General features: G+C 32.6%; 1 protein-coding gene across 1 annotated transcript in view; it reads right to left on the bottom strand.

Annotated features, from left to right (window-relative positions):
• The window catches only part of LOC127725587 (uncharacterized), an 82,288-nt gene extending 73,847 nt beyond the window's left edge, over window positions 1–8,441 (bottom strand). The window contains exon 1 of the mRNA XM_052232671.1: window positions 8,372–8,441. The gene's annotated coding sequence lies outside the window, so the exon portion shown is untranslated. The remainder of the gene's footprint in view (window positions 1–8,371) is intronic.
• Window positions 8,442–16,903: the final 8,462 nt, after the last annotated feature.

The following is a 16,903-nucleotide window of genomic DNA, read 5'->3' as shown; positions in this document are numbered from 1 at the left end:
TGTGATATGAACACAGAACCTGCTTTGTACTGAGCCATATATTTCAAACGTGCTGGTTCACATGGTAACAGTTAGCAGGAAGACATGGGACTTTATTTTAACTCCGAGCAGACTCGAGGCAAACGCTAACACGAACGCTCAGAACCAACAACAATGGATTTATATAAATATAAGAAGATGTGATAAGACTGCCAATGAAACAACTATCCACCAGAGACCAAATGACGTAAAAAGTTAGCAACTATATGTCACTGTACGGCCTGTAACAATGAGCAAAACCCATACCACATACATGTAGTAAACTATAAAATGCCATGAAATGACAAATGTAAAACAATTCAAACGAGAAAACTAACGGCATGATTTGTGTACAAAACAATAAATGAAAAACATATAAGATATACAGCAACAAACAGCAGCCACTGAATTACAGGCTTCTGACTTGGGATAGGCACATAAACAATGTGGCGGTGTTAAACATGTTAGCGGGCGCCCAGCCCTCCCCTGACCATGGACAATGGGGCAACAGCACAACACAAGAACAAACTGTACAAAACCTAAACATAAAACAAATATCATAACGTTTAACAGTAACATACGAAAACCATTGAATAACAGATACAAGTTCCTGTACAACCCTCTTTTAATAAAGAATAATAATAATAATAATTATTATTATTATTATTATTATTATTTCGTGAATTGGGACAGGTACATATAGAATGTAGCGGAGTTAAACGTGTTTGCTGGCGCCCAATCCTTCTGCCAACCAGGGACAGTGGTTTAACAACACAACAAGAACAAACTATACAAATCACTTGAAAAGGGATTAACTCGTTAGATCGATACAAAGCACAAAAAACAACTAACAAGACACAAAAGCACAAAGTATAGATCTCAGAGTACTCGAAGTTACTGAAAGCTAGTTTAAAGCCTACTTGGATACATTAAGAGCTATATGACAAAAGGAACGACAAATACATCAACTTTGTTTAGAGAGTTGGGACCTTAGTCTCATAATAATTTTTCAATTTCAATAATTCGAGAAAGCTAAGCTTTGGAATGACAGTCAATGTTAATTATCAGTTTCTTGAAAATTTAGTATTCCTACAAGGTTTCTTACTTCGAACAGGCCGAGTGATTTTTACAATCATGTCTAGTATCTGATAGTTTTAACATCTGTATCTATCATCGATGAATTTATGAGTTTAAACAATGAAAACGGCATAATGCAGTTGAAACAGCCAAGAAGACAAGTTTTCTGATTGTATAAGACAAAAGTTGTCAAAGATAAGAGAATTCTTCTAAAATTTCACTTTTCATTAATTGATTTTTAATTTATTTGTGTTTACATTTTTATTCCTTTTTATGGCTAACTTTATATAGATAAAGTCTTTTAATTTCATTTTATAGCACTCAATGTTGATTATGAAATTACAAATCAAATAATAAGTAAAATCGAAAGAGTTTTTTCTTTCAGACTAGCAGTGATAATCCATATTGAAATATCAAATCTTAAGTTTCGTCCCCCTAAATGACCTTAAAAACCATGATACTCGTGTGAATTATTTACTTTAAATGTTTTTCTCATGTTTTAACGTACTAAGTGGTAAATAAACTATGTTTTCGCAGATGGCGGTAGTTAGGGTAACTGTATGAGTGGTTCTCTTATAGTTGTGGCCTTTTATCTATTTCTTGCATGAATAGATATTTCTGGTATCACACTGTACAGAGTGTGATACGAAAATCTGCGTTAATTTGATTGGCTTATCCAGCAAGACGATATCACGGCATTTCCATTGGCTATTCGTTAGGTCATTGATGACTTTCAAAGGTTAAGACGATGTACATTTCATCCATGGCAACGGACATCTGTGATTTCTTCAATAATCTCAGTCAATAATATACAAAACACTCACACTTTTCACCCGACAATCTTCTTTTTGTCAAATTTTATTACATTCTGAAGCGTACAAAAAGTCTTAAAATGTCTGATGTTAAAATTTGACACCGGAAAAGGACATATGACGTCATACTGGCATGTGCAAAAGACTAGATCAACGATTCGCGGAATTTTTAATAATGAGAGTGTTGACCATAACAGAGAAATAGGTTTAACAACTTGTGAGAATTTGATATCGCTTGATATCAACTCTCGTTATTTAATTTGAATAGTAATTATAAACTCGCCAAAGGCTCGTTTATGTATAGGTTAGACAATACTTGGTCATGTTTTATGAAGATTTAAAGCCCAAGGCGTAGCCTAGGGTTTTAGATGTTCATAAAACATGACCAAGTATTGTCTGACCAATTTAGAACATATTCACACTTTCGAGTTACAAAATTATCCTTACCCATTGTAATATTCAAACCTTAATAAGAATTCACTTTTTATAATGAAGTGGTAACTTGGTTAATAAAAGGAATGTATAGCATATGTAATGGTCATTTCAATGGGAGGAATGAAATAGCACTGACAAATTTTTGTGAGGACAAAAAGGATAAATTGTAAAAGAATTGAGTTTTTCTTCTGCTCCAGGTAAAATTTCATATTTATATATGTTATTTTTTTTTATTATAAATAGCACATAATGTTATATAAATCAGCTTTTTTCATATTGTTTATTTTTTGGTTATTATAAAACTCACTCTATAAATATTTGAATTATGACCATTCAACATCAGATGCTTACTTTCTATTGATGAATGTACATGTATTTTTTTTTTCGAAAATGTTAACTTTGCTTTATATATCAGCAGTCTGACATTGTTTTCTTGAAAGAAAAAAAAAAGACTCTTATGTCTGATGTTAAAAATTAAATAAAAGATTATTTTACCTACACCTTTGCCCCCATTCATTTTTTTTTTGTTTTGTTCCATATATGTACCATGATAAACATTTGCAATATTCAAAATGTTTTTTTTTTTATTAATTACACCTTATATAAGAATGCTGGATTTTGATTGGTTGGTAGCCAGTGTATTTTTCGCAAATTCAAACCTTTTTTCCTCATTTTAAACGAATTTGCCTGTTTTTCACCACTGCCGGTGAATATGCCTCAAATTCCCCTCTATGCCGTGGTATTTGCCATTTTGGATATTCCTTTTTTACCCTCGCGAGCCTCTTCCCGCCAAAATTATTCGGAACCTTTCTCACCTTATCCCGATTACTAAGGCAACATTATTAAGCAATATATTGATTGATAGAGGTAATCTGAAACTGTAAACAAAAATGTCAACTAACACGACTGCATGGCACCAATCTCGTGATCATATATTGAAGTATGCGTTGTGTATATAAAGTGGAAAGGACGTCTACACAAATGAACGATTTAATGATGGAATGACAATGACGTTTACGCATAGATACCATGACGTTATATAAAGACAGCGCTAACGCGTATATACGTACATGTATGTATAATTCCCGCGGTACTATGATATAGTCTCTAATTATCCTCAAAGTTGGATTACAGCTTACTAGTAAAAAAAAAGATTTCCCTTCACCTGTACAGAGAGTTTCGATCAAAATCTATTCGGTGTAATTAAACAGATATATCATGTAATGGAGGGGTATTTGCGAAAAATACCAGTCTTGGGACCAAATTTCCCTCGCCTAGCGGCTCGTGAAATTTCACAGTCTCTTGACTGGTATTTTTCGCAAATACCCCTCCATAACATGATATATCTGTTCAAAATCTATTCTCTTTCATCTTTAATCAGAAGGCTGTTTTCCTAAAGAAAATGCCTGAGGGGATTGTACACTTTATTAGAATAGTTATTAAAAGTTCACTTTCATAATTTATCTACAATGAAAAGTCATTCATGTATAGCATTTTATAGTGCATGGAAAGCCATGTACTATGAAAATTAGAAGGGAAAAAACTGACTTTCCATTGGACGAGAAGGGGGGAGTATGTGCTAATATTATATTGAAATTAAATAACTCGAGTTGATATAAAGCGATATCCCATTCTCACTCGTTATGAAACCTATAATTATCATTGGTTGTTCAATTAGCATTAAGCGATTGTAGTAAACTGATGTTTTAAAAAACTTCTTTATCACTAAATATAAAGGATCTTATTTGGTGTTAGGTGATTACTAGTTGAATCACCTCGATTTTTTGGGGTTTTCACTCAGTTTTATCATTTTTACTGGAATCTCTGGGAAAAGGTGCTGTCTATATGAAAAACACGTTTAAAATACTGCAAAGTCCGCATGATAAGTGACTATTACTCTATTCTAAAAGTTTTCCTTATTTGCATACAGTATAGATCATTATTTCAATTTGGAAAGGACATAATCTGCAATAATGCTGACATCTTGAAAATTATGAAAGTGTTCGTCCTTGACCTTTAGTCTTGATTTCACGGGAATTGCACCGTATGATTTTTTTAACGACCGGGCAAAACAGAAAGAACAGATGATTAGCTTTCGAATGATATGTAATTTAGCCGTGTGTTAGGTGGGTGCATTAAACACTTAATTGCGTGAACCCCTGAGGGTTCACGCATATTAATTAGTTAGAAATATAGTCTATGGAGGAATATTCGGAAGCTTAATTATTCTTCATTCGGAACACTTATTCATCTTATCTGTATTAGCCTCCTGCAATTAAGAGCACCTCCATACGGGGGTATCTGAGATATTTAAAACGTCGCAATAAAGAAATTGTCACAAATCGCTTATTCTCTTATCTGATTTATGATAATAAACTAAATGCATCCATAGATCACGTTCAAACATGTATGTTAAAGCTATATTTATGCATCGTGAGTGTTTACTTGAGCAAACCGAAGTTGACAGTTGCAACGTTTGATAAGCAAGTGAAAGTTAAATGGTCAAGATTTAACGACCTATGGTATCGAACATCAGTGCCAGATATTAATGGTGTTGTGGTTTCTACATAATGAGTTCTATATATAAAAAAGAAGATGTGGTATGATTGCCAATGAGACAACTCTCAACAAGAGACCAAATGACACAAAAATTAACAACTATAGGTCACCGTACGGCCTTCAACAATGAGCAAAGCCCATACCGCACAGTCAGCTATAAAAGGCCCCGAAATGACAATGTAAAACAATTCAAACGAGAAAACTAACGGCCTAATTTATGTACAAAAAATGAACGAAAAACAAATATGTAACACATAAACAAACGACAACCACTGAATTACAGGCTCCTGACTTGGGACAGGCACATACATACAGAATGCTTTGGGATTTGTTGATTTGTAACAATAAATTGTATGCACATGTCATTTTGACAAATCAGATAAACAAAAATGTCCGTTTCAAAAACTGAAAATAAAACAAATAAAATAAAGACTGTTTGTTAATATTCCCAGGAAATAATCATATTCTTAATAATAAAAAAATATATTATACACTTTTTTAAATAAGGAAATAGATTTAACAATTGCATGTTAATCTTTCATGAGGTCTTCAAAAAACATGTTAATATAGTATGCAAAAGAAAAAAATACAAATACACAAAACAATTAACTCAAGATTTTTACACTGAATAAGCATACAATGGATTCTGTAAACATGGAAAAAGAGTGTATTTGATCTTACGTTCGGGTATTTGTTTAAGCAATTATATATCAATATAAGAATTAAGATTGAAAATACATAATATACTGAGACCAACATTCTTTTAATAAATATATCTGAATTTATGAAATTGTGTTTTAAAATTAAAAATTATTATGAAATGCGGTTCCTTCAACCAACATACGTAATAAATCTCAAGACTTTAAACCGTTTTTGCCAGCTAAATAAATGTTTGTTGCCTATAATTCAGAATTTTATCAGTGTTTCGGGATTATTTGCTTAAAATTGTTTAAGCATGGGTCCCTTTTCAAAAGTCTCCCAACTACTACCTCGCAAGGTATTCTTGTTGGCATGCGTTTATATGCTTTTTTGACCTCGTGTGACTCAATTTTATTAATGAAATCTTTTGTATCTCGAATGTAAAAGTTTAGCCTCTTCAATATAATTAGATCAAGAAATCTCTCAATGCGTCTCGTGGGAGAGTTACAATTATTGATAATTGGTCGGTAAGGAACATTTAATGTCTCAGTCCTACTACAGTATCTGACCAGTTCGCAATGCCTCATTAATTATGTCTAGATTTATTTTATGAATTTTTGAAAGAGGGTACATGTGTCCATGTTTTGAATCATTATCATTCTTTAAGAAAGTATACGTCTGGGAATCCATTTCTTTTTATGCCCCCTACGTAGCGGTGGGGGCATTACGTTTTACCCTTAACTGAGTTGGTTTCCGTTCTCTAACTTAAGTTTACCTCAAACAAATGTTATGAAACTTATACACAATGCTGATTACCACAAAATACAGATCAATTTTCGAAATTGGTGGCGTCACTTTAACCGTTCTAGAGGTATGCCCCTTTTCAAATGAAAATTGCTGAATTTTTCATTTCCGTTCTCTAAATTTAGTTTTCCTCAGCCAAATGGTATGAGACTTATACACAATGCTTATTACCACAAAACACAGATCAACTTAGAATTTTGGTTGTGTAACGTTTACTGTTCTAGAGTTATGCCCCTTTACAAACATAAAAGTTTCCGTTCTCTTACTGAAGTTTGCCTACACCATATATTATGAAATTTATACACAATACCTATTACCACAAATTTGGGTAGTGTCACTTTTACCGTTCTTCAGTTATGTCCCTTTAAAACTTTATATGATATGCAAGCAGGGGCATCATGTGTGTCCCATGGACACATTTCCTTTTTATTTTCATCTCACTTTATAATTAACACCACTCTCATATTGTCATGATTTACAATAATTTGAAAAGAAAATATCATCATCCACACACATGGCCATGAAAGCACTGAGATATAATTTTTAATTTAGTTGAATTAATAAGTAGCATAAAAAAGTTCTAAGGTTCACGTATTGTCTTTTTTTTTTTTAAAACAACTTGTTTTATGGTTAATGTCACTCTACTATAGCTACTATCACGGTAGGTATAGTGTCCGGCTAGGATCGTGGTTTTTCGAGTGAATCTGTCCATTGTCCATTTTTTTCGAGTGTAGATCGGGTTTTTTCGAGTGAGAAAACATGCGAAAAGGTCAATTAACTATTATTTCGTAATTATAATAGCTTTTTACATGACTAACCATCTTATTTTGAATACTATACATGTTTTGAGTAACAAAGAAGCCCAATTTCCTTGTATTTAACCAAAAACAATCAGTTTTTAATATTGTCCGTTTTTTTTGGAGAGCAACAGTGAAACCGTCCGGGTTTTTGAACAGATTGTCCGGGTTTTTTAGATAAGAAAAAATACGTCTCAATCCAAATCATTTATGCTTACACTATATTGTTGACATTACGAATATATACTGTACATGTAATTTATAAGATATGACAAACAACAATATATAGAAATAACGTACGATACTTGTTTATAACATGTAAGTGTTACTACACCATTTTCAAACTGACGAATGCATTTGTTTCATGCCTTGAAATGCACTTAATTTAAACCTTTGTTTATAGTTTTTAAACGTAAATACAGTGACACATAACATTTTAAGCTATAGGAAATTTGTATAATCACTCGAGAAAAAAGCCCGGACTGCTCTCGAAAAAACCCGAACATAAAGAAATGAATTTAGTCTCAAAATGTCGTTTTCATTGCAATAACAAGAATTTGTGTAAAGTGTCTGTATTTCTAAGGATATATAGATTCCATGTATGCATTTCCTTCGACATTTGCATTGGTATGTGTATAAAAATGGCTTTATTCTGTATTTTGAAAAAAAAAAAACATTTTATCAGGCTAATTTTAACTTTTTTAACGAAAAATAATGTCGGATTAATAATATCTTTTTATATCAAATACTAACATACATTGTATAACCTTGTATATTAAACTCAAGCGTCTATATCACGTCTTGTTAGAAAGGAAGTCTGTTTGTTTACATTTTTGTTCATATTCACTCGAAAAAAAGTGGTCACACTCGAAAAAACCCGATCAAATCACTCGAAAAACCACGATCCTAGCCGGACACTATACCTACCGTGACTATCCCTTTAAGATCCCTTAAAATGATAGAAATTGTTGAGAAATTAGGCCGTATTGCATTCTTCGGGTTACTACACTTTGATACAGGACAAGAGTTAAATGTTTCTTCTTTTTATAAGCCTTTCTGTTCTGAAATTTTATACAAAAAATTCTTATACATTATACAGTATCTTGTTTTTTTTTTTTACCAAAGAAAACTGTTAAAAGGTAAATATAATTATAAATGATGACATATTAAAACACACGAACATATGCAGTGTCTAATCGATAATGTTTGTTGATTAGTCAATTATCTTACCAGACTACGTTTTTCCACTTTATTCTTCCCTCAGAGATTCTTCCAAAATGCAAGTTAGATATTAACCATAAATATGAGATGATCATATGTCTAATGTGTGCATATCCTGAGTGCATATCACATGTCAGTATTTTTATGAGGACATAATATAGTAATATGTTATTTTTATCCTGCTTAAAGGTATCTTAAAATAAGGTCAATTTCCGTAAAGCCCCTCTACATGATTTATTAAAAGCTATGATGTTGCACTAACATTATCATATAAGATAAGATAAGAATTTTATTAATCTAATCAAGAACCCATAAATGGCATCGTTAACAACAATATTAAGCACAATATGATTGGAAAAAAGAAAAACTAGATCCTACAGTATAATACTATCATATTATGGACAGGATCAGAGCCTAACACATCATGTGTCTTACATAACTATAACAATAATTTCATAAAAATTAAATATTATTTTATATATTTTGTATCCACCTGGATCTTATTTCTAAACACTTAATTATATAATTGCCTAGGCACATAAGAGTTGGTAAATGCTCATTTGTGAACAGCCAGAAATATTTTTTATCCTTGGGTAATTCTTTAAAATTATTACAAAAACTGTTTACTTTATCCCATAATAATTTTCTCTGTTCGTTATATAAAGGACAACTTACTGTGAAATGGGTCTCATCTTCAATAGAATTTGATCCATGTGATAGGTAGTGATGACATAGACGCTGACTTCTCTCTATGTATTTTTTTACTATATCTATCTTTCTCAATTTTAAGATCATGTGCACTTATTCTCAATTTACATATAGCTCTTCTTATATTAAAATCTTTAATTGATAAATAAGCCTCCTTTACGAAATCAGTCTTGAGGTTGAAATAATTTTCTAATTTACTATTACCTTGTGATAAGGTATCAGATCTTTTGACCCCCCAAAATGTTTTAAAACTGTTACACAGTTTACATTTTACAAATTTAATTAATTTATTGAGCTTTGTATTCAAATTTTGTATATCAAGTGATTGAAGGACATATCTCATAGATGAATACCAACAATTAATGTTTCCTGCATCTAAAATTTTATTACAAACATAAGCATCATAAAGTAACCCATCGTCCAATTTGTTAAGCCTGTGTATATATTTTACCATAGATATAATGACAGAAAAATAAAGAGGAAATCTTGCAACCTCTGATAACACTGCCAAATTTGAGGATTTTTTTATTTACACCAAGAATATATTTTAGATACCTGAAATGTGATTTTTCCAAATAATCATTTATGTAAATTAATTCAAATAGATAATCACTTTTTTTCTTGCAAGCAGCAGAGTTAATCTTAAAGGTATCCCAGATTTCACTACAATATAATAAAATTGGTTTTATTGTGTGATCATATAAATGGATTGCAGTATCAATACTTGGATTACAAGCTGACATGGATTTTTGTAGTTTAAATTTTGCCTTTAAGGACTTTTTGAATAGCTCTTCTTTCCCCTGCTGAAAAAGACCACTAGAAGTAAAGACTATCCCTAAATATTTATAACATCATGATGTAAATTAAATACACTGTCTGACACTTATAAAAATAGTTCATCATGGCGGAGTCATGATTTTAAATAGGGCGGAGAGCACAACCGAAAAAACCCAAAACACATTTTTACCCATATGGATGAGGTTCTGTACCTCCTATAGCTACTTTTGGAATAAACGCATTTTTTTGGAAATTAATCAGATGAAAATTCCGATCTAACTGGCGTGCTCATATGTATAACGAAATCAGAGATCTATATTTTAATTAGATTGCGTGAGAGTAAAAAAAACTATGCCAATAGATCAATATATTAAGTGTTGGTCCTTTATGATAATTGGGGGCGAGTGGTATGCAAAAAGTGGTGGTAAGTATAGGCGTAATCAGTAAACTTAAGGTTCTTTAATTTATAAAGCTTACAAGTTGACAATGGTCATATTAATTCTGTTGGTATTCTTATATTTTTTTTTAATTTGTAATTGCTTTTTATTACATCTAAAAATAAGGAGATATGGTATGATTGCCAATTACTATCCAATAGAGTCCAAATGACGTAGATTTAAGCAATAATTATACATCACTGTCACGGCCTTCAACGAGCAAAAAACTTACCGTATAGTCAGCTATAGAGGCCCCGACAATGAAAAAACGTGGAAACAATTCAAACGAAAAAACTACCGGCCTGATTTATGACAAAACAATTAACATAAATCATGTAATTAAACTAGGGGACGCCGGACAATTTAGTTTGATATTCCTTGATTGGGGGTTGGGGATCGATCATTTGCATCTGTTGCTGTGCGTGCTTATCATTTTCCGCTGCGTTCACTTGAGTACACAAACATTTCTTACATTATGTGTTGCAGGATATTTATTTTCATCCTGTCTTTATGCCAAGTCATTTATTTCAGTTCGTACCAGTACAAGTTATTCATTTTCAAAATCCTCCTGACCCCCCATCCCGAAAACTTTGATGGGTTTAATATGCTGGTGAGCGTGCAAACCTCCCCTAACCTGGGACAATGGTGAAACAGAACAACATAAGAACTACCTGTTAAAATAATGTTCGTTTTGTACCTTTTGTTTGGTTAATGATTAAGATTTTAAGTGAACTAGGTAGTGAAGGCCGATTAATTAAGATTTCAAACAACTAGTTATAAACCCTCCACAAATCTGTGTGCCTGTCTTGTGTCTGATCCAAATATGTTTTTTTATGCTCCCCTGCAACTAAAAGTTTGGAGCATATTGTTTTACCCCTGTCCGTCCGTGACGGTCCTTCCGTCCGTCCGTCCCATTATGGGTATATAGTTATTCCAGATAACTCCTACAGTTTGAATGGTAGGAAGTTTTCACCTTGCTGGCTGTTTCAACTTTGTACATATATTGAAGGTGTGCATGTGGTCAGTGTTTTGATTTTTATTGATATATGCTCTTTTGAGAGATAGTTGAACTTTGTCATTTTTGGAGTATATACTTGCAGAAGAGGTGCATAGCGTTTCCGGATAACTTCCTACAGTTTGAATGCTAGGAAGTTTTCACTTTGCTGGCTGTTTGTACATATATTGAAGGTGTGCATGTGGTCAGGGTTTTGATTTTTATTCATATTTTCTCTTTTGGGAGATAGTTGAACTTCAAGTTGTCATTTTAGGAGTACATGTATTAATTTACTTGCATAAGAGGTGTATAGCGTTACCGGATAACTCCTCCGACAGTGAACCCTAGACCTATGTGCTCCCATGCTCAACTTTGTGTATTTTAAATTATAACACTTTGCATCTGCCGGGTCATCATTTGTGTCTCCCAGAAATAATAATATCTCAAAGAAAGTCGATCCTACATTGTTATAATATAGTTACTTCAGAGTGGAGTGCGGGGGCATCACTTTGGCTAGTTTTAATCTTATTTAGAGGATTTTATGTTGATGGCAATTCTTTGATAATTTACGGATCTATTCTCAACTTTCTGAGACTGGGGACGATTTAGCATATATAGACGCCTGTTAATCGTTCAAGACTATATGTTGACCTCTAGATGTCTTTTTCTTATTTGTGTCCTTGGATTGGGTGCTGTCTCACTTACACACATATTCATTTCAGCTTTATGATCATGTTGCCACTGTTTAGCTTATCCAAGAAATGATGTTCCAGTGAAGGTGATACGACGATCCTTTTCGACAGATAATTTAGCTAATCTGCAATCAACTCCATCTTCATGTCTAATATATCATGTACTGTGTTACAACTCTAAATTCTACTGACGAGGAAAGGTAACACTAGGCCACCGAAAGCTGAATTTTTAATTCAGTCTAGGTGGCCGAGTGGTCTAGAGCGCTGGACACAGTGCAGGCGGTGTTGTCAAGATATGCCAATAGTATGAGTTCGAATCCCGGCGAGGGAAGAACAAAAATTTGCTTCCGCAAATTTGCAGATTTAACATTGTTGTGCTAATATTTAGAGTAATTATGAATATAATGTGTGTTTTCAGCCGTGTATATGACCTTCACTCGTGATCCAATGGATGGATCTGTCGTAGAGTTGTCACTTGTTTAGACGTACTTATCAAATAATTATTTCTGTGACTGCATCTTACGATCCTCAACGATAGATATCATAATTTAGCTAATCTGCATTCAATTCCATCTTCATGCCTAATATATCATGTACTTTGTGACAACAGTACTGTACATTCTACTGACGAGGAAAGGTAACACAAGGCCACCGAAAGCTGAATAGTTTTCAGTCTAGGTGGCCTAGTGGTCTAGAGCGATGGGCACAGTGCAGGTGGCGTTGTCTCCGGATATCTCAAAAGCATGTGTTCGAATCCCGGCGAGGGAAGAACAAAAATTTGCTTCCGCAAATTTGCAGATTTAACATTGTTGTGCTGATATTTAGAGTAATTATGAATATATATAAATTATACACTTTTCTTATAAACTTTAACCACGGCGATTCAAAATGATTGTCGTTTGACAATTTGTATAATAATTGATACGCTAAATAAGACAGTTTGGAATCCTTTCCAGATAAAAGTCGTGTCCAATATGCAATCATTTTAAGTTTGATATTTAGTTGAATAGGAAAAATGCCAAGTTCACCATAAATCATATAGTTAGGGGTGGATGATTTCAACATAATAAGTAACAATTTACAAAATACCATTTTATTAAACAGTAGTACTTGACATTCGATTGATAAATTATGAATGCGACCTCTTTTTAAAACCTCATACATTGCTTGTGTTGCCTTCTCTGCTTGCTTTTTTTATTGCTTTACCGAAATTGCCGGTCCTGCTAAATATTATTCCCAGATAGTTGAATTCATGAACTATCTCTATATCTGCCCCATTTAAAGAAAATTTTAAATCAGCACTAGGCCTTCCCCTTTGAAAATACCATGACTTTAGTTTTATTAACATTTGTCTTCAGTCTCCATATATTACAGTACTCTTAATATTTTTTGTAAGTCTTCTTTTGATTCAGACATAAGGACCGTGTCGTCTGCATAAAGGAGCACAAAAAAGTTTCAGGTAAATGTTCAATTTATCTTCGAGTAGATCTGAAATCTCGTTAATTCCCTCAAGATTTTCCGTTTCTAAAAAATCTTGTAAATCATTCAAAAATAAAGCAAACAGAAAAGGCGACAAATCCTGACCTTGCCGTACCCAAATATCACATGAGAAATAGTCTGATTTCTGATTATTATATGTAATACAAGATTTAATATCTTTATACATATTTAGAATGACATTATATATTTCCTCTTTAATACAATTTAAAAGTAGTTTATACGAGAGCCTCTCTCCAAACCGTGTCGAACGCCTTATCAAAGTCGACAAATGCGCAGAACAGCTTTTTATTTCTATTTTCAAAATTTCAAAAAATGAGTATAAAGCAAATAGACTATCAGTTGTCGAGTATGATTTTCGAAATCCAAATTGATTTTCATTCAACAAGAGTGTTTCTTCAGAAAGCGACATAATCTTTCATTAAGTATAGCTGTAAATAATTTACCAAGGCAACTCAAGATGGTTATCGGACGGAAGTTTTTTGGATCAAACTTGTTGCCTTTACCTTTATATATAGGTTTTATATTTCCAATAAGCCAGAGTCAAATATGAGGTTAAATAACATCTCAGAAATCGGAAGAAATAAATCTGCAGTAGATTTAATGAATTCATTTACTACATAATCTTCACCACAGGCTTTGTTGTTCTTCAGATGTTTTAATGCATTTAGCTATTTCTTCTTTGGTAATTTAGGCATTAATTTCATCGTTCAAATGATCAATGTAAACATTATCAAATATATCTGTATTGAAGATTTCTCGAATAGAGGGTTCTTCGCCCGTTTGGTTCAATTTTTTAAAAAAGGTGAACAAGTCCTCAAGTGGAAGATTCGGTTGCTTTTTCTGTTTACCCCTATTTAAAAGATTCCAATACTCTTTCGGGTCGGCAATTTTCATATATTTAAGCTTACTACGAATTTGCTTCCTATACTTTTTACTATTCGCATCGAGTGTTTTTTTATATCGTTTCTCTGCTTTTGAAACCTCTTGTTTAAGTTTATCTGTTTTTCTAAACTTAAGCTTTCTTTTAAGTTTACGATAGTTTTGTCTTTCGAATTTACATTCTTCGTTAAACCACGGTTTATCTCCCTTAGGCTTCTTATTAGTAGATTTTCGCTTTCGCGTAACATTTCGGGAACCAAAAGTATTTTTTGCACTATCAATAAAAAAATTGCTGAATTTGGTGACAAACGAATTAACTTTATCCTTATCTAGATTGTCAAATTCACTGTAACATATACACGTACATGTATAACGTAGCAAAAGCTCGAATCATACGTCTGCAATAAACTTTAAATGACCATGGAACCAGATGTAAACAACAAAATACGTGTATACATGCTATTTTGTTGTTGTTTTTTTTTTAACTTTAACAAGTGTGGACACAGATCAGTGTGGATAGTTATAGTTTGGTTTGATTCATGGTACTTTGTGACTTTCATACTGAAGATTGCACGATATGCATGATACAAATATTAATATTATGGAGATATTACTATATTTGTTCCCTTTTTTAGCAGAACTTAACAGATATTTTTATTGAATTTGTGGGCTTATCTTCAATGTATGTTTAATATGGTGTTCACCACCCTAGTAGAATTTGTGCATACTTTGGTTTGAATGTCTTTCTTATTGAGTTCTTTGATTAACTGTTTCCATTGGTGACAACCCTTTTGGATTTCAGATTGGCACCAAATACTCAAAATTTATATATAATCACCTTTGTATCATTTATTCAAAATTTAGTTAATTGTTTGAGACAGTTTCAAAGAAGGAGCTATTTGAATGCAATACAAATATAATTATTCGTTAAATTATGTTCCCCAGTGGTATCCATCTTTGATTTTATTAGATAAGCACCAAGAGCTCAAAATTACCTTCGTACATTTTTCCATCATCTGTTTTTAATGTTTTGTTATGAGTTGTTTGCATGTTCGTCCAATATGTTTCTATTATGTTGCCACATGGTGGTCATTAATATTTATTTGGTTTGGCAAAAAAGAAACTTACAAATTATAACAATACTTATATGTATAGGATAATCCTTAATTGTATCTTTATTGCAAGATTTTGTTTAAATGTTGGAGATGGTTTCTGAGAATGAACTTATGAGACAGGTAAAATCTCTTTGTTCTGACTGTGCTTTAATCTGGATAATGCACAGCTAAGGTGTGCATTAATTACCTCCGATATACTGCACAGTTCAAAAGAATTCTTACCGTGAGGGGCGGATCCAGGATTTTCAAAGAGGAGTAATCCAATAAAATAGAAGAAATACCGCCGAGTTTAGCGAGGCTAAAACAATTTTGACGATTCTATGCTTAAACATGATATATTTTCCAATCAAAGTTTACCGAAGACGACGGAGTAAAATTTATGACAATACTTCACACATTGTTGAGTCTTTTGTCATTTAGTGCCATCTTTGAACATGATTTCTGCCTAGACAACTGCATTTAACTGACAAAACATTAATCTTCACGTTTTGCTAGGTCGGCTATTTATTTTTGTGAGGCTAAATTGCGAAAATATCTATTTTTGATTTTGTATACAATTATCGCACAAAACATATACATATGTGAAGATTCATTTCATCTTGTCTTTCAAAGTGAAGGTTGTATATGTTAAGCTTTCCCAAACAAACATAAATATCCACATCATTTGAACACTTGTGAATAGTTATCTCATTGACAATCATACCACATGATGGGTCATCTGCTTATTTTTATATATAAATCTACATGCTTGGACTGGGATATTAATTTTCATCCTCGGACGATATTTGTATTAAGCTGTGGTAAAGCTATTTATATGATTTTGTACACAATACTTTCCTGCAAATCATTCTTACATACTGGATGGTTTTCATTTAAATTTTGTCTTTGGGAAAATTATGCTATCAGGCCAATATATTAATTGTCAAAAGCATCCAGGCAACCTTACTCCCCGAAATCAAATGGTTAATTAATGCTGATATTTAATTTTGTGAGACTTTACTGCACAACAATTTATTTTAATTGTCACGTGAACAATTATCATGATTATTTCGCACAAAACATACTTACATAATTATTACATATTTGAGGATTCATTTCATCTTGTCTTAGTGAGGGTTATCTATGTCAATCTTTCCCAAACATACATAAATATATGTTCCGCACCATACGAGTATTTGGACCATACGCGTATGGTCATGACCATATGAGTATATACTCGTTTGGTTATTAACAGGCCATACCATATGAGTATTTGGACCATATAGGTATTTTTCGAATAAATCCTAATTTCCTTCGCAAGAATACACTGCTCCTGCTTCGAACCAAAATCGGGACTCACTGAAATACTTAAACCCTTTTCTTTCAAATATTGTCTTGTCTGAATCTCGATGTATCTGTTATCTTGCCTTCTCTAGAGTCAGTTTAAAGTGCATCTATCC

This window comes from Mytilus californianus, unplaced genomic scaffold, assembly GCF_021869535.1.
Source record: "Mytilus californianus isolate M0D057914Y unplaced genomic scaffold, xbMytCali1.0.p SCAF_15, whole genome shotgun sequence".
In the NCBI taxonomy this organism is placed as follows: Eukaryota; Metazoa; Mollusca; class Bivalvia; order Mytilida; family Mytilidae; genus Mytilus; species Mytilus californianus.
This window is presented reverse-complemented; position numbering and strand designations above follow the sequence as displayed.